Genomic DNA, 19,004 nt, shown 5'->3' on the forward strand with positions numbered 1-19,004 from the left:
TACTCAATTTTCTTCACACAGTTCATCCTTATGTCAGCTTATTCTTTCCCCATATCCGCATCTCTGTACTTGGCCACCTGTGCCCGTTGCCTTCTGTCCCTTCGGTCAGATGGTACTGCTGTATTTCCCACTGCTGCATATGCTCACTTTTCTTCTCGTCTCATTATCTCCTCCTTCAGTTTGCTGAGCTGTCTCCTGCCCTCCAACCTCTTTTTCCTTATTGCCTGTCACTGGGGAGTCACAGCTTTCTCTTCTCTTTCCTTCTGCAGAACCTGCTGGCCACACTATTTTCACTATCCTTTCCTCTCCTCCTTTTCAATAAATTGCTCTCTTCTGCCTTCTTCCCAGTTCTCTTTCTATTAAATGCTGTCTCAATATATCTTACCTCCTCTTTCAACAATTGTCCTGAAGCCATGACAAAGTCAGCTTCCTTTTTGTCTTGCCTCATTCATCTCCTTTCCACTCAATAACCACAGCTCTTCTTCCTATGGGATTTGTTCCACCCAGTTTGTCTTATTTCTTAAGGCTTATTTGATCCAGCTATGTGTATGTTTATATGAGCATCTATATCTAATGACCCATTTTTAAACCCACTGGTAAGCTGAAACCTCAGTGATAACAGAGTGAAGGTCTTAAAAATACCAACTTCCTGCAGTTTTCATGGAGATTGATGACTGAGTGAAGAAGGAGGATCTGCACTTGCCTCTACTGCTGGAAAGGTTGCAGCATGTACTTGCTCTAGTGAATGCACAATTATTAATTATTATTAATGCTCGACACCAGGAAAACCTTTGGTCAGAGTTCATATTTCCCAGAACAACAGAAAATGAAATCACAAGACATAAATTTGTAAGAAACCAGACATCACAAATTCTGTTGCTCACAGAACTGCTCATTTTTCAGTCTTTCATGTGACCTAATACTCAGTGTTTCATTATTTAAATTTGTGTTCTGTCTTTCTTTTTTTAATTTCAAATTTACTTTTATCTTGGTTGACTTCCTTAATCAAAATGCCTCATACAAATTTTTAGTCTCTCAGGTTTCTGGTTTGACCTCCATTTATGAACCCATTCTTTCTGCATCTTGACTTCATCTTCTTCAAGATACCACTCTTCATATCTCCAAATTCTCCTTTGTACAATATCTTCTCTCTTAATGTTTCTTCCTTTTCCCCTGTTTTTTTTCTTCTTCATTTTCTCTGATTTTCTTTCTTCTTTTTACCTTGTTTTGTATGTAAGCACTCTTCTCATGGATGTCAGTTCTTCAGTTTTGTAGCTGTTGGTGACTGCCATTGTCTCTGAGCACTCTCCTTATAATCTGGTACTCTGTAATTGAGAAAACAGCTTTTTAAATGCAGAACTAAAAACCAAAACAAAACACAAAAACCCACAACAAGAACACCAAACCCCACACGCACGCATGCACACACACACAAACAAAAAGAAAAAGACCTTAATTTTTCTACCAGGGAAGACTACAGTATCTTTCTGAAACTTCATAAAACTAATTCATAGCCACAGTAAAAATTCAGCTGCCCTTTTATCAGCCTTGATAACTTTTTGTATAAATGTTCTAATTTTGTCACATACACAAGGAATGTTTCCCTTCTTACAGGTTGAGACAAAAATTCGTTTCTGAGCCATGCAAAGTTATTCTGCACAAGAGTTCATGCAATGAAAAGGCTGTGTGGCTTACAAGTCATACAAATCTTATTTCACTTATTTTATTCTCAGTGACTTTTCATTAGTAGCTCATGCTTTAAACAATAGTGGACAATGATGTTGGGACCTTCTGAACAGAAAAATATCGACACTTGCCATGGAAATACTTCTAGTAAAAACCAACAACAGAAATGAAAAAAAGCAGGATAAATTGTTCTTTCACCCTAGACTTTCAGCTGAATTGTTTCAGAAATACCAACAATTAATTAAAATCAGCATTTCCAAAGATTCTAAATCACATACTTGCAGGGAGAATTTCTTACAGCCCTAAATAAATATACAACTGATGAAAGAAATCAAATATAGAAGTCTTCTATAATTGAGTGACAGATAATGAGAGGCAACAGAGAAGAAAAGTGCTCTCTAGCGGGCCTGATTATGAGGGATGCTTCTCATTTTCAATTTAAGAACATGTAGAGGCATCTCTGCAGCATAGTTTTCAATCACTGTATTTCATAATTTCCAGAGACCACACACAACTGCCTGGATAGGAGTGAAATTAAGATCTTGTACTAAGTGAGAATTTTATTTTGCCCTGGGCAATTTCTGCAGAAAATTTTGTTAGTATAATAATTTTCAGCCTGCGAAGTATTACAGGTATAGCAGTACAACAGACAGCTTCATCTCCACAACCAGTAACAGCTCTTAGTGACAGTAGGTACAGCTCCCACTTTCAGACCTATATTGAGCAAAAAGAAATTAAGCAAATAGGAGTAAGGAAATTGCAGCTTACTTGTGTACTATCACATCAGATCATGACTCTTAAACTAACATGAGATAAATGGGCACATCTCACATGACAGGCAATAACTTCAGTTCTGACCAATAGGTAGAGAGTTTTGAAATATCATTTTCATTATTTGGTCTTTATGTCATGCCTAAGCTAGAACAAGAAAGCTTCTAAAAAATATTATTTAACATATGCGTCAAAACCTACTGTGCAGATAGCAGTTATGCTTTAAATTTTTAATAGCTGGCTGCCTTGTAGTGTACTACTGCTCATGTAATTGCCACCAAACTTTAGTGTTTTGGTCAAATAGTTATTTGCTGTTAAGTACAATCTGCTTCTTACGTGTTGCCTGTAGAGACCTATGAAATTATCAGCCTATGATGAAATAGCTTATGGAAGTGGATTGAAGTTGAGGCTAATAGTAATGGTTATATATTTGCAGTGAAGTCTAGAGAGCTTCATTAGGTCACTATTTTTCTAGAGACTATACAGACAAATAGTTTAAAAGTGCCTACTTCGGTTACAAGAAACATTAACTGTGTGAAACATGCAGGAGAAAGTGAAAGCAATTACGTGTACATAGTTGGTTGTGTGGGGCTCTTTTTTTGTCTTTTTTTTTTTTTTTTTTTACATAGGATTTAAAAAACCGCCAAATCTGCCTATTTTATCAATGAGAATCTCCCCAAAACAAACATCTCAAGTGAAATCCACCAGCCACAGCAGACAGACTGAATCAACTACTGGTAGAAAAGTGTAAATTGCTTCATATCATCTCAATAGCATTGATTTTGTACTTCAGTTATCACAATGTTCATTCTTTCCTCCTGATCATTTTAGCGAAAACACTTTAGAAGCACGCTTGCCTTATTACCTTAATTTCTTAGGTCTCCTCAAAACCTTCCTTGCCCCTGGACTAACTGCTAAACCTTCCCTCACTTGGTTTATTTAGTTTTTCTTCAATTATCTGTTTGTTGTTGATTCCAATTTCAATTTGCTAAAATTTCTTGTTAAATATGTGGTATTTAAGCCAATGAAAGATCTCCAGGAAATCAAGTGAAATGTGATCACTTAGGTGGAATATTTTCCCCCAGATCTTCAGTAGCAGAAATAAAAGCAGTGTAAAAGTCGGCCATTATCTCATTAAAATCTGTTTCTGCTTTCAGCTCATAACTTCACTAAATTAGCATTAGAAGAACAGGCCTTTATGTTAAATTCATTGCAGAGTTGTGCCAACAAGACTAGTTGCTTTTTAGTGGTCCCTCATTGCCTGTTTGCACAAAATTATAGCAAAACCCTGAACAGTAAATTAAAATGGAACACAACCTTTTTATGTTGAGCTTAGAGTAGTTGAAAGCTTAAGCTTCTGTAGAACTCCATAATTATTGCATAAAGCTTGTTTTCCAGATTTAAAATTCGGAATGATTGATTAATTAAAAACACTTGCAATAATTAATGTGCATGCTAGAGGAAGCCAGAAATTATTTACATATAATTGCTTATGGTTCATTTTATTGTACATACAAAAAAACTTGATATACTGTCTCTCTCCCAGGACTTAGGACTCCACAGACTAACACTGTCTTGGTGCCTGATTTTAAGTTATTCCTTGCAGTAGGTTTTTCTCTTATTTTGTTCTATTTGTGACCATGCAGTTTCTGACCATGTTCTCCTCTTTCTTAGAACCTTTATGTTTTTGTGGCAATGAGCTCCTCATTGTCTTTATGCGTATTAATGTACTAATGTAATTTAATACTTTTAGACACTGTAGGAAACATTATCTCTGTTTAATAACTATTGCTATGAAGTACAGAGTAGGCCAGGTTGTTGGCAGATGTTTGCAAATGTGGTGAATTCAATGGCACTTAACAGTATTTTGTCCTTGTCTCTTTGCATGCCATGTACTCCTTTCACAACAAGCATTCTCTAAGCCATAATCCTACAAAGGGACATAACGTGAGAAAATGTCTGTATGTAATTTAGGACTACAAATTGCCAAAAGGATATAAAAAACCCAAACAAACATCTCTGTCAGCTCCTGTTCTACCTGATAGTCCGAGCAAGAAGGGTTACACAAGCCCATTTAAATAGTAAAGATATAATGCTGGTTTGCAGAGTCATTTATCAAAATCTGATCTGTGAAACTGCAAATGGACAGAGACTGGAAGGTAAAATGACTCAAAGGGCTTTAGTTTTTATAGTATATATATAATTATAAACGAGGTTATGGTCCATCTCAGCTTGTACTGGAAGAAAAGCAAAGATTTGAATTCAGTTTGTTTTGTTCTTCCTTGTGTCTAGGCTGTTCAGGAATATATTATGGAATGGGGACCAGGCAGGCTACTGAATCTGCTTCAGTATTATCATAACATCTTTTTTATGTAATCTCCATTTTGAGCTGATCAGTTGATTTTGATGACACCTGCAAGAGACACTGTCTGTGGGAGATCTGCTTCTTCAGAGGGCATGTGCTTGAGTACACATGCTGAATGGAAATTGTCCACCTCATAAAATGGGCAGAAGGCAGATCCTGAGTCTGCAGCTCCCCTGAAAACTCACCCAGAGCTGTAGAGGCAAGTTCACCCACAAAGACTTCACAGATCTTGTCATTCTACCTGTTCCTAGTGATGCAAATTCAGTGTGATGCAGTTGCTAGATGTTCTTGTCATTCTTCTCCTCCAGATTACTAACCAAGGAACCACTGTCTTTGTCCGTGGATGTGCTAATTGTGGAAGAATGGTCTATGGAAGCTCAATGACTTTTAAAGATGTGTATGTTCTTCCAGTTAACCCAAGCACAGCCCCCAAACTTTACAATTAATAGTTTCACATGTATTTCAAAGAAAAATGCTGCTTCTTTACGTCCAGAATTTCCTCTTAAAATCACCTCTGCCTCTTATAGGCAACCACAGTCTTTTCTGTGCATGAAGATGGAAAGACTTTATGTGACTGAAGGTGATTTTTAAGGTGATAGATATAAGGCCTTTAGCAGCTGGAAAAAAGAGATCACTACGTTTCTCGCAGTGTCTGTCATTTACTTTGGAAAAGTCTAAGTCGTCAGGTATAAGATACCATGACATTAGTTTTTTTCCTCCATGTGGAAATAGAGTATAATAGTTATTGCAAGCTCATTAGTATGCTTTGAATTTATCTCCTGCTTTATTGTGCACTGATTACTCCTTGTGGACAAGCCCATTATTCTCCACCAGCATGTTTATGGTTTCCCCAGCAGACTGTGCAGTGGGACACGCGACAGTGCAGTCACCTGACTTTACAAGTGAACCAATTTGAAAAATCAGTCCCAGTGCATTAAAAACAACAACAACAAAAAAAAAACAAACCAAAACAAATCAAAGAAAAAACTGTTAATCTTTCCTAAAATAATTATTTAGCCACCTCACTCTTTTCTCCTGGCAACACATGAAAATGATTTTATACCACACTACCAAGTAAGTTTTTGTCAATGTTTGCGTAATTACACAACTCACTCATGAATAACGTAACCAAGACAAACTCAAAGTGATGACACCTTTTAATACTGAACTGTTATGTATTCTTTGTATCACATAAAGTATTATTAAGTCTTTGGGGTTACACAGGAATCAGTTAGTCAGACTGTAAAGGTGTCAGACAATTAGGCTAGGCATTTGCTGTTATTTCAAAATTGGCAATTGAAGGTAATTTATTTGATTAAAGAATTAGCATTTCCAAGTTTTGCCGTGCTGTGATTTTGAGGCCTGATTTAGCAACAAGTGAAAACCAAGTTTATTTGGTAGTGTGTTGCTCTAGAATAGGCAGGGAGAGATGGTTAAGCTTAACCACTCCTCCACATGGAGTGGAGGAGTGAAGGCTTCACTTACTCTGAAATGGATCATTGATGTTTTTCTTTTACCTGAGAACCTGTATTGGGTGTACTGGGCCAGATAAAAGGCCCAGCTAGCCCAGTGCTTCATGTCCAGTGCTGGCCATACAAGAGATGCCTGGGGAAGAATAAGAACCAGGCAAGCAGGAATGATACTTCCCCCTAATACATTCCTAAGCTCCAACTGTTTTCAGGTTTGGTGTTCCTTGGGCTGGATGTGTTTTTGAGGTGTTTATTAACCCTTAGAGACCTCTCCTTGAGCTCAAGCAAGCTTTATTATCTACAGCATCTTTGTGGAAAGAAGTTGCACAGGTCCATCACCTGTCACATGAAGAACCACCTTTCTTGTTGGCTTTGAACCTGGCTGCCACCAGCTTCTTCTCTTTTCTTGACTAAAGAGTCCTAGCTAACTTAAATCATTCTCTGAACAGAAATCTTTCCTTTCACCTTTCAACATTAATGGTAAATTAGACATTTTGCCCTTTGATAATAGAAATTATTTAGTAGCATTTAAACAGTTAGCCCCACAACTTCTATTGCATGGAAACATTTAATGTCTGTATCTTCCTGCATACCCGTCCGTCAGATTCTAAATTGGTGCAGATCTGTTAAGTTTGCTGATTTCAAAGGAGCTCTACCTGTTTAGACTAAATTAAGCTGTGATTCAGGATTTCTTCTTCTATTTATTGCTGGTGATACAAATTTAATAGGTGTCTGAATATTTTCACAACCTTTGTAGCCGGCCTTAAAAAAATCAATTGCTTAAATGTTGAAAATCATCTCTCTACAGAGTTAAATTATAAAGAGAAGTTTGTAAAACAAAATAGAGCTGTGTTTTTTCTTTCCGAATTAAGATCTACTTCCTAGTTGAATTTGGTCTGATATTACTGCTTTGATAAAAACTGGGATTATGAAAACAGTGTATGCCCTAGAAGAGCCTTATATAGCTTATTCTGTGGATAGTATGAGAATACTGAATATTTCAATAGTGCATACTTCAATGCGAATATGATAGCGATGGCTGGGGTGGACAAGTCACCTCTATAAGTGAAAAGTCTTTTAAATTGTGCATGTTTAGGATGAACATTCAGCAGCATTCAAAGCAAATGTGAGCTTTTATGAACTGAAAAAAAGATTGTAAAATAAGCAAAGTGAAGCTAACTAAATGCTCTATACAAGGAATCTGTGGAAGCAACAGGAATAGGTGTAGGCACAGCCTGTCTTTTTAATCACCATGTTAAAAATCAACACGCAAATTGTTTATACAGGAGTCAAAACCAAACCAAGCAAACTACCTCAGAGCTGGGCAGCACTCCACCCAGGCAAGACTTGTTACATCATGCCTTAAAACTGCCAGTGAGAGCTTCAGGGAATATTAGCATTGCAGCCAACATTACAATAATTCAAGCACCAGCTAATGAACAACACATGGAGCATGTAGCTGGGCTTACTTTGCTTTGTAGAGCTAGTCACACTCTTATTGTGAAGAAAGGTTGGATCAGATAATCCTTAAGGTTCCTTCCAACCTGGTATTCTGTGATTCAATACTCAACACTATGGTTATTGCATTTCCATATGTAAATATTAACTCTGATCTACATGTGTGCACTTTTTCAACAGTTTGATGAGTCACCTGAGGCAATCATGCAATAAAGAGCTTGTTTACAAATTCTGAGCAAGATAGTATTTAACAGGAAGCAAGTCACACAGCTGACTTTTACATTCAAACCCGCCACATGACAAACTATATTTCACATTTCAGATATTAAACAACTCTGTCATTCCTGGTTGTCTCTTGAGTCAAATTTTATGCCTTTATGAGTGAATTTTATTTTCTTTCTGGCCTAGTAAGCTTTGGGCAGAAGGTGGCAGCCTGAAAAATCAGCCGGCATACTGTAGTTTTCTCTCCTTCAGAGATCCAGAGGTCCAGTTTCAACCTGCTGATTTTGTTAAAGCAATGAAATTAAAGGTTGACCAGGGATATAGGCTCTCATACTTCACTAATTAAGTGCCTTTAATTACCGAAAATTGAATGGAGACGCTTGCTGTCGGAGGCAATTTACTTGGTAACTGGTAGCTGTGGAACCTTCTTAGGCTTTTCTGTAAAGTATCAAGTGTACAATTCCTGTGCTCCTTAGAAATATGAAATATATTTCTGTGTTGCAGAAGCAGAACAAGTATGTTTCTTTACAATAGCTCTATGAGTCTCAGCTTACAGGGAACCGTAGGGCCTCCATCACTGTTTTCAGCAGCCGCAAGTAAGGCTGAGAGGCTGCGGCAAGTCACGGTACAGGCAGAGCACTGTACAATGGATGATGTGCTTCCAGAATATTTGTACTTCTTCTCTGCTGTTTCATAGTGCCAGCTTTGGACACTGGTGCCCACCCTGCTGTCTGCTAGCTACTCAGACTGATGCATCAAACAATATTATTTTCTACCAGTTTCCCTCAGTTCTGCATGGGCAGAGGGTGCAAAGCTTTTATGGACTATTTGCCACTCACACCCTTCAGTGTGGATTCTGGGCGGTATCTTCCTGTTGATGTCAAGGAATAGGAACAATTACTTAGGAAAGTACTGCCAACAGCATACCATTAGCTATAAGTAAGCTGGGTAGCCTCCTGCAACAAACCACCCTGACCCTTTAATTTATGAGGCGTTATTTTAGATCGCTTATGGTGTGCCAGGTGAAAAGAGCTGTGTGGAGCTCAGCACCATTCACACTTGATGAACACTTGGATTATACTTATGCTGTTCTGCATCCACATTTCTGCCATTTTCCTTAAGAAAGCTGGTAGCCAGGGAGTTTTTCCTTGGTGTGCATGCAGCAGCATTTTAGTAAGTGTAGCCTCGTATTGTCTTTCAACTTCCAAAGTGACTCAGGAGTACCTGAGGTCTATTACACAATGCCATCAGTGTAACAGCTAATATTTTCAACTGTTTGCCCTGCAGGATCCCAGAGCATTTTCCAAAATAGTATACAAGTGTCATTTACTGTGCACGGTAAGAGACTTATGAAATAAGTAACATCTGAACCTTACAGCTGAGTAAATATTCCACCCATTCAATAAAACCTAAAGTCACAGCCTACACAGGCTGTGTCTCAGTAAGAGTTGACGAAAGTTGGCATTACCAGAGAATATAAAATCTAATGAAATGAAATTCGATAGGTCTATTAACAGCCAGAAAGAGCCCCAGGAATAAGGTGTGTGATGAAATCTTATGATAAAAAAGCAGCTCACCTGTATTCACTGAAGGTTTGAACTTTAGAATAAAAACTTCAGTTGAATTACTGTTCCCCCTAAGATACCAATAAAATAAAATGTTTGTCATACCTAGAGAAAAATAAAACTTTGCAACCACTTCTGACAAAAATAATTTCCAATATTATTTGAAAAGAAAATATAACATCAGTACTTGTTATATCCCATTGCTGTCCTCTGAGAGCCAGCATCTAACGACCTTAGCTTTTTTGCAAATGTTGGCTTGCTCCCTTTGCAATGGTTGTTATCTCACAATTCTGCAGATCAGAACAGGAAAAGGCAATGATGAAGAGATTAATAAAGCTGATCAAAATTCACACAATTAATCAACAGCAGAGCTGATAGGAGAAACATCTTCATTCCAGTTCATCTACTGCAGCTGTATTCATCTACATTTGTAAGGTATATCTAACACCAAGTTTATCCTGCCAGGTTAACACATACCAAAAGCGTCAGGTTTCATGCAGCTGCCCTGCCAGAGGTGTGGGTTATCCAGCATGGTTACATACTTGTTCTTCAGAGTAATGAAGTTGAATTTTAACATTTACTTTGTAAAAAATTTCAGCAGTAGCCAATCAGTGAATTGAAAATCTGGACAGAATAAGTTGGAGAAGAGTGGATTGAAAAAAAGTATCAGGACAGGAAATGCAAATCAGTATTACAGTGCTGGCAGAGCTGATAGGCACTCTGGCCGAAGGCAGCAGCTGGTCTCTCTGAAAGGCAGATTGCATGATTATCCCACAAAACTAGCAAAAGCCACTTCATATATTTATCTTTCTTGTAAGAAGGAGACTACTGACACTTAAAGTAACAAAATGGCATGAAGATTTCTCTCCACTAGCCACCAATATTAATTTCTGGCAACGGTAGCTATTTGGTTCATGTCAATGGACATTTTTAAACATTTAAAGATATTGCAGTAGAGATTTGAAACGTCCTTTTACATATGCATGTTCTGATTAAGAGTATCTAGAACTGCATGAAAGTTGTCTGCTTGTGACAACAGCCCTACTGTTTCAAGAGGTGAAATGGTCAAAGGTTTTGTATGTACTTTTATGGCTATACTGATGTTGATATGGCTGGCTGCTATAGAGAACTCAGAAAAAGCAATTAATGACTATCCTTTATGGAGTGGCTATAGAAGAAACCTGGAATGATTAAAACCTGCTTTATAAATCCTGCTGCTCCAAGATCTGTGCTGTCATTAACATGCTTTTGGCTTCTCAGTGGTTAAGCCGTATCTATGTGTCAGTTTTCACCAGTTCCCTCCCATGGCATCCCTATTTCTGTTATCACATATGAACATGACTGTAGGATTAACAGGAAATAGAAACATCAAATGGAAATAACAATTTGTTTTAAAATATGTTTGTTAAAGATTATGTAAACTTTTCATCCTTGATGTCTCCAGTGACAAAGTAGCTAAGCTGCCTTCAACCCTTCCCAGGAGGCACCTCTTAGAGCTCAAACAAACAGTAAGTCTCATTTGAACATGATACAAATACGTGCCATGTAGACTGTGTAAGATTGTTTTGCTGCACTAACCATGATAGTGGGTGGGATAAAATATTTTGCCACCTACCAGATGTTTTGTGGCCATCCTGCAAGGGTAAATACAGTTGGGTGGAATTGGTAATTAAGTTTGATTTATTTTTGCTAATGTCAGACTAGATATATCTGTGTTTCTAGGTCAGTCTATCTGTAATATCAGCTGCAGAATGCATGGGAAGAGAAGAGCACAAAAAGAGGTTCACCCATTTTGAATCCTTATGTGATAGGAGTCTTCACTTAAGTACTGTAGGCTTTTGGGCATAACTCAAATTATGAAAGCACATCTCCCTAGATTCCATGTGCAAATGAAAATGTCGTACTACCATTTCAGAAAGGGTGAATTTTAATCTCATATGTGCAACAGCTTCACATCCAAATTTTGCTTCAGAATTGAAAAAAGTTTGCATACAGCAGATAGCCTATTGTTAGTACAAATAAAAACAGTCAAACACAGACTTGCTTAGAAAGTAAAAGTGCGTCTTCTAGTCCTCTTTCAGCTATGGCCAAATCAGTAATCGCTTTTGGTAGTTATAAGGTCTGAAACCGAACAATGCTTTTTGTGTTGCTAAAAGGCATTGCACCAAGTCAGCTTAATCTGGAAGAACTGGTAGAAGAGAAAGTTGCTTTAAACATTGGTTAAATACTTCATCTAAGAACTATTAGACTTTTCAAAACCAGTAACTATTCATTACCAATGTTGAAAAAAAAAATCGGGCTGATTGTTAGAAATGCTATGAAGTCATCACTTGCATATTAATTCAAGAAAGATGAAAGCTTATTGCTGAAAGTCAGTTTCAATCCTTCATATTATGTAACATAACATTTTTCAAAATTACTAGAGAAGTCTGAGTAACTTGGTTTTTCTAACTACATTGAATCTTATATTCCTTCTTGAAGGTTAGAAGTAATTGATTATCCAAAGAATCCCGAGTAAATTAATGAGATAGCCAGTGCTGAAACCTGGCAACAGTTCAGTGACAAAAGCTTTGTTTCTCCCCACTGGCTGACAGTTTCCTGGTTACAGTGGGACACCAACAGAGCTCCCACCAAGTAGGAATGCTGGATGTTAGAAGTAAAACCTTGAACAACCTTGGCGTTTGGCGGAAAACCAACACAGACAGGCATACTGGAGTAGCGTGCTCACAACAGCCCTTCGTTCCCAGCAAAAAGCCTGGTATGTTTTGAACCAGCTGGAGTTTTTTCCAGGGATAATGGAGTTTTGTAGGGAAGAGAGTCCTGAAAACATCTATCACTATAGCAAAGCCCATTTCCAGAGTTGCAAGTACAGAGTTGAAGGAGAAGGGCTTGTTTTATTTCCTGCTGGTGGAAGTGAAGGCTGTATTTATTTTCTGGGAGATACTTTATGACTGTGGGGAGGTTATTGTATTTTTATGAGATACAAAGTCATGTTTTAAACTTGTTTGTTAGCCACAGTCTTTGCTTTGTGCTAGGGTTGCTAGAAACAGGAATGAAATTCAGCCAAAGGCCCTGCATATAACTTTTAAATTTCTAGGTAGGATACAGTGTCTGGTTTATCTGGCACTCGCTAGTAGGCAGATCCTTTTTCTTAATGTACTTGCTAATGGAGGGAAAAACTGGTCGTTCAAGTTACATGTGGGACATGTGATTTGAGAATGGGCTGATAAGTAAATGGTACTGATCAACTGATTTTGTTTGCTTATTAGCTGTTTTTCCATTTGTGCCGAATACTGGTAGATGCAAAAACAATGAAATGCCCTCGGGAAATTTCAAATTGTAGCTATTGATGTAATAATAAGTTCACTGAAAATAGTAAAAAGCAAAATAAAATAATTAAGCTTAATGAAAACTTAATTGAATAAAATGTGTTTGTGTTGTCTGGTTTTGGTTTACGGAAGTATTTATGTCCAGAACTCAGCAGTTTCATGTGACATGCTGGGCCGGCGCTACAGGTTGTCTTTCTCTGGCAGATCTTTTATTAGCTGATCATCCTTTGAAAATGTGTGCATAAACCATTTGCAAAGACAATGCTGAGAAAGAGGACAGCTGGGTTCATTACTTGAAAAGGTGATAGCATTTTCCTTATAATCACAGATAAACTGTTCCATGTTTCTATTTCAGGCTGTAGACCAGACCAGGCTGTTCTTGAACGTAAGTTTACCTTCACAGGAAATCCATTGTTTGGAAAGCTAATAGAACCACCACACCCTGTGCGCACACAGATGGGGCTCTCCGATAAGTTCTTGTTCTTCAACAGACATGAATACCTTCAAATTATCTGATAACGCTATTGTTAAAGTGCCAATGCTGAAAATCCTACAAGCAGTGATACCTTTATTTAAATTAATTTATTGGGGGAGGGAACTTGATCTGAGCAAGGAAGAAAACTAGTAAGTAGGAACTGTGGTGTCCAGACCAATCAAAGACAAATCATCAATCTGGAATAAATCACTGTAAATTTGCAATAATCCCAAATTCAAGGGCCGTGTTCTTTTCAAAGGAAAAGAGTGACCTGGTATACAAAAATACTGACAATCCAGAAGCTTTATTTATCTGCCCGTGGGTGTATACAAGCAAAAATCTACTCAGAAGAAACATTGTGGCATAGTTAAGTGCTCAATAATAATCACCACTTTCCCCTTCCCTCTAGTGGTAGAAATAGGAGCTCAGTAAAGCTAGGAAATTTTTATGCAAAAATGTATTGATGATGAACAAGCATGTCTCCTTCATAGAGGGAAATAGTGTCTAGAAGAGAGAATTAATACAGCTTTACTGTACTCTGCCAAAAATGTAGACACCAGAACTCTTTTGAGTATCATGCATTCAGTTATTGTAAAATAATTCTGAGCAAGGAAACCCTCAAATACTGTAGCAATTAACATCTCAGTAATACCACATTAACATATTTAGATGTTTGTAATCACTACTCAGCTCTAGAAATGCTGCCTCTCCTAGTCTTTTACAGCAGAAAAATGATGAGTTTGCCTGTCTGTGTGGATGTATTAGCTTTTCCAGGAGTAAGAAATGTATGGAGACAATCTGAAACATGAGAGAGAAGACTTCCTTCTTGTAGTCTCCATATACACCTAGACCAGAAATTTCATTTCAGATTAAGTCCTACTGAAATAGTAGATCATATGCAATAGATTCAGCAACTTTGGGAGATTTATTTGGAAAACATAGTAGCAAAACTCGATTTGTTTATATGACAGTTCTGAGTGTGTGAAAAATCTGATTTTTAAAGTTATAGTCTCCCTTTGTTTCTTCTACAAAAAGCCTTGTTAAATACAAGTAGATTTTCAGATGAAAACCTAAAGGCACATTCCTACCACCAGCGTAATCCTGACAAAAATGAAACTCTGACTCCAAAACTTAAGGCACTCGAAAGAAAAGGGACAAACCTTTGAAAATGCTTGTCCAAATGGCCAACAGTTTATGAAGTCAAGTATTTCTGTTATAAGCACCTGAAATGGGATGTCAAAGTGGGAAGTGCTGGGCCGACTTCAGGTGGCAGAGCCCACACTGTGGTCAGCCCAGCTTGTAATGCAAGTTGCACTGTAGGATTTTAATCTTGAAGCAGATCTACTGTGTAGAGGTTTGGATGATCCAAAACACACTTTTTGGATAATCTGTATTTTACTCACTCACATGAAGGGACAAATGATTGTGTTTGCATAGCTGTACTACTTCTGGTTCAATTTTAAAAAATAGACATTGCCCCTTTTGTCTTTGCATTTACAGGACTGTCTTTCAAATATTATGAATGTTTCATCTCTGTCCTGCTGAGGTGCACAGGCTGCTGCTGTGATAGTGAAGCTGTCCCTGCTTCACTCACCCAGAAGTCATACCAATGTGCAGCAATATTTTCCACATAATCACAAGCATCTCTGACGTTTATTGAACATCCACAATGTGATTTTTTGATTACATGACCTGCCCAGCTCATTTTAATAGTGTTTGCACTTTGCTCCTTTTGACCTTTATGTCTTCAACGTGCTGTAAAACCAGTGTGTGAAGAGAAACAAAATGGTATGCCACATCAATCCCTGTCAGAACTCAAAGTGAAGTGTTGTAAAAGTGGAAGCGTCAAGAAAGAATAAGTTTACACTGATTTATATAAACACTTTATTCAAATGCTTTGGATACAGATAAACAGTCCTTATGCAATATTTGTTATGGTTTCACCTGCTTCAAGCTGGAAACTGAAAGTGTTTTGATTAATGGGACAGAAAAGTTTGTTGAGTTACTCTACAGCTGCAAGTACTTATGCTGAAGCGCTATCTTACATCTTGTAACAGCAATCCGTCCCAGTAATTCAATTTTTTTTTCTTGTTTTGTTTTGGTTCTTTTTTCCATAGAGGAGGAACCATTACTTTTACTGAACTTACAATGACCGGCTGGCACTTCCTGGAAAATGAAAAGTACAGATTTTGGTGTTATTCTTTAATGGACACCAATGTAAGTCTCAGTTAAAATATTTTTAAAACTTTTTTATAACATGAATAACTCATGTTATTTTCAATTATTTGAAATTCTGTTTTACCTGACACTGAGACTTAACAAGTGCAACATCGCATTTCAAAACACTGGAAGAAACAGGAAAAATTCTGAGGGCTAGAAAAGAAACATTTGATGGACCCTTAAAAACATTCTTTAGAATGTAAGAAATTTGGTTTTATATTACATATTTGATAACATTAGGCATTTTAAAAAAAGTTATATTCAACTGTGGCAGTTTCTGTAATTTCCCTGTTGATCGTGGCTTCATTTTCTTTTAACCTTAGCGACATGTTTTCTTCAGTTCTCACACTGCATTTCTGCAGATAAAAGCATACAGCTTTCCTGACTGGTACAGTGTCTGGGTACTCATAACAGGCTGACTTCTAAATGCAGGATAAATGAACTGATTTGGATGTCTATATATTTCCCAGCTCATCCTCCTCCCCAATATGTACAGTCTTTTAGAGGGACAAATGCATAACACCCTCCCACCCCAGTTCCATTTTTCAAAATGTAATTTTCACATTTGTTTCTTAAATATACTGAATCTAGGGTTGTTCCTACTTTATATGATAAAATAAAGCTGGCATAAATTATGCAAAAACTTTATTATTCTTTGTAGCCAACACAGAAAAAAATGCTTGTTACACTTGGTACTTGAGTTCTCCTGTTTTATAATGGTCTGCAATAGGTAATATAGAATAGCTGTCAGGAAGTAAACTAGCTTGCAACCCCAAGCTGCATATGGAGCAATTCAGATGAGTGTGGGGTTTAATTCTGCTGTCACCTGTAGAACTGTACATCTCTATGAGCAAAGTATTTGCAAAGTACAGATACAGTGCAATAAAAAAAAAATTGTTCAGAAAACCTAAAGTAAACAAACTCCAAGCCTGCCATTTAATAAAGATCACCAAACCAGTTCCAGAAATATTTTTAAATGCTTTCCAGCTCTGGTCATTCTTTCTTTCAAACTTATTTCTATGACTATGACAGCTACAAACTGAGTTTGCTTCTGATGTTTTTGAGGCAATCATAAAACTCGAAGGGACAAGGACTTAAGAAGTAGGGTATTTTTATAGGGGTTGATGGTATCCATTAACATTGCTTTATGACACTGGAGTTTGGAGCTGGTGGAGAGCAGGAGACACCTAACATTGTACAGAGAAATAAACAGTTCACAAAAGTAGAATTTTGCAACCTTTGAGGGTTAAATGTGGACTCCAGCATGTCTTCATGTGTTTGAGGGGCAAAGCTAAAACATCTTTACATTTCTTTTTAACTCAAGTTGCTACTCAGAGTAACTTCTGAGACAGCTGGCAGGATGTCTCATCAAAGTGAAACTACAGTTGCCCTGCTGAGATTCCACCTGCTATGTAAAAGTGCTAACACCTTCTTGCCAAATTGAAAGAATTACCTGACTCCAGCAGATTTTGAGTCTGTATCAGTTAAAGGCAATTTATTAGGGTTGTGAGATTAAGCACTAGAAAATGTACACTGGACAACTACAACTATTAATTGAAGTCTCTACCTTAAGACTGAAAAACTGTCTGACATAATTTGTTTTCTACTCATAGGAGTGAAAAAGGGCCCCATGTTTTAGTGTACATTTCCCTTCTCAAGAGTTTCAGGGCAGCCACAAACCAAGACTCCGACCCTGGGTCACCTGTTGAAGGAGTTGTTGCTGGAGTCACACATCAGGTTCTACACTTAATGAGTTTTTTGGTGGTAAAAAAAAATAGCTACTGGCCTCTTTGTCTTGTTTGGGAAATGTACTTCTAAATGTACGTACCTGCTGCATTTAGCATTTATAAAAAGTTAGCGCTCTGTAAAAGCACTTCCCTCAGTAGCTTTTCGTATCTCTCACTGGTGATTTAATTTTCTTTCTCCCATTATGCCATGGCTTAGCACTACTCAGGTCACCAGTTCCTCAAAATAAAAATGAGGCTGATAGCAGCAGATAGTTTGAACTTGAATACAAATAAAAATAACTCATAACTACACAAGTCATGTGTACATTGTTCACATCTCATCCACTGTTAGCTCCAGTGGATATTGGATCAGTCCCAGTACTATATAGTTTTCTTTGGGTTAAGATAATATGCCTATAGCACAGAATGTCATGGGCTTGAAAGTAAATAAACAAGCAGTAGTATCACTTGAAATGCACTTAATTTCACACTATAGTAAGTGCAACTGAAATCATACTCATGACATAGCCCATTTATTGCAGGCCTGATTTTCATCCAGTTTGTGGACAGTGTATCTCAGAACTGTTTGCATTGAAAATACCATACTATTTTGTGGGTTAATAAACAGATCTATGTCCATAAAACAGTATTTTCCCAGAGGCAGCTCTTCATTTTTCAGATGTCGACCTGGACAATTTTATTTTCTTTCAGAATCTTTCTTTAGGTGAGAACTTCTGATCAAAATAACGTGCTGTTAAATGTGTCATATGGAAAAATGTGCCTTAGTTTCTGGATCATCTTGATGCATCATAGAGTGGTTTGGGTTGGAAGGGACCTTCAAAGCTCATCTAGTCCAATCCCCCTGCAATGAGCAGGGCCAACTTCAACTAGATCATGTTGCTCAGAGCCCCGTCCAGCCCGGCCTTGAATGTTTCCAGGAATGTGGGCTTGCTTTCCTAACCTGCACTGCATGCTCTTTTGGTCTTTTTTCTTATCGCAGACTTTTCAAATGTTTTTGATTTGTGGCACTGTTTTTTGGTTTTGTTTTTCTTTTCCATGAAGGAATCGCAGGGTAGCAAGCTTAGGGTTATTAACGGCAGTTCAGTTTTTCTTACTTTCTTCTTATGCGTGCCTCAGCAATAAATCACTAGTGGATTCATATAACAAATGGAAAAAGTCTCTAAGCTCTTTTGAAACAACCTGTATAAACACTGTACCTAACCCAATGTTTTCTGGAATCCAAATCCTTGACCAAGTTTGTTAGTAATTATAACAACTATCACAGTAAGAGAGGCTAGCAGCAGCAACTCAGTACTTGACAGCCACTGGTGATCTCCTTAAGATTTCAACTTCTAAACTAATCTCTAGTCTTATCAGTTAGAAATTAAAACCTTATGGAAAACAGATATATTCATTATTTTTGCATTTTCAGATCCCTCTGGAAGGTTGCTATGAGCACAAAATATTATAAATCTCCTCTCTGTCCTCCAGACAAAGTTTGCAGTAGCTGTGCCCCAAGCTCTGTGTTAGCAAGCAGCTAACACATTACAGTCAGAAAGAGAAAAAAGAAGAGACACTTCCATAGACCTTATAAGCACATTTGTGAATGTTTACTAGTTCTGGGAAACAAAAATAAGAGGGCTCGTGGAACAAACTGGAGAAGACAAGTGTGAACAAATACACAACAGGGGCCAATATGCAGGAGAGCTCTTCTGAG

At 37.5% G+C, this 19,004-nt stretch overlaps 1 long non-coding RNA gene across 6 annotated transcripts in view; it reads left to right on the forward strand.

The window, feature by feature from the left end:
* The window catches only part of LOC135579668 (uncharacterized), a 55,920-nt gene extending 39,859 nt beyond the window's left edge, over positions 1-16,061 (forward strand). For 5 of the 6 annotated variants that reach the window (XR_010473258.1, XR_010473260.1, XR_010473261.1 and 2 more), the window contains one exon: positions 3,087-16,061. This is a non-coding gene — a long non-coding RNA (uncharacterized LOC135579668). The remainder of the gene's footprint in view (positions 1-3,086) is intronic. The other variant, XR_010473262.1, reaches the window with a different exon arrangement.
* Positions 16,062-19,004: the final 2,943 nt, after the last annotated feature.

This window comes from Columba livia, chromosome 5 (genome assembly GCF_036013475.1).
Source record: "Columba livia isolate bColLiv1 breed racing homer chromosome 5, bColLiv1.pat.W.v2, whole genome shotgun sequence".
Classification (NCBI taxonomy): Eukaryota; Metazoa; Chordata; class Aves; order Columbiformes; family Columbidae; genus Columba; species Columba livia.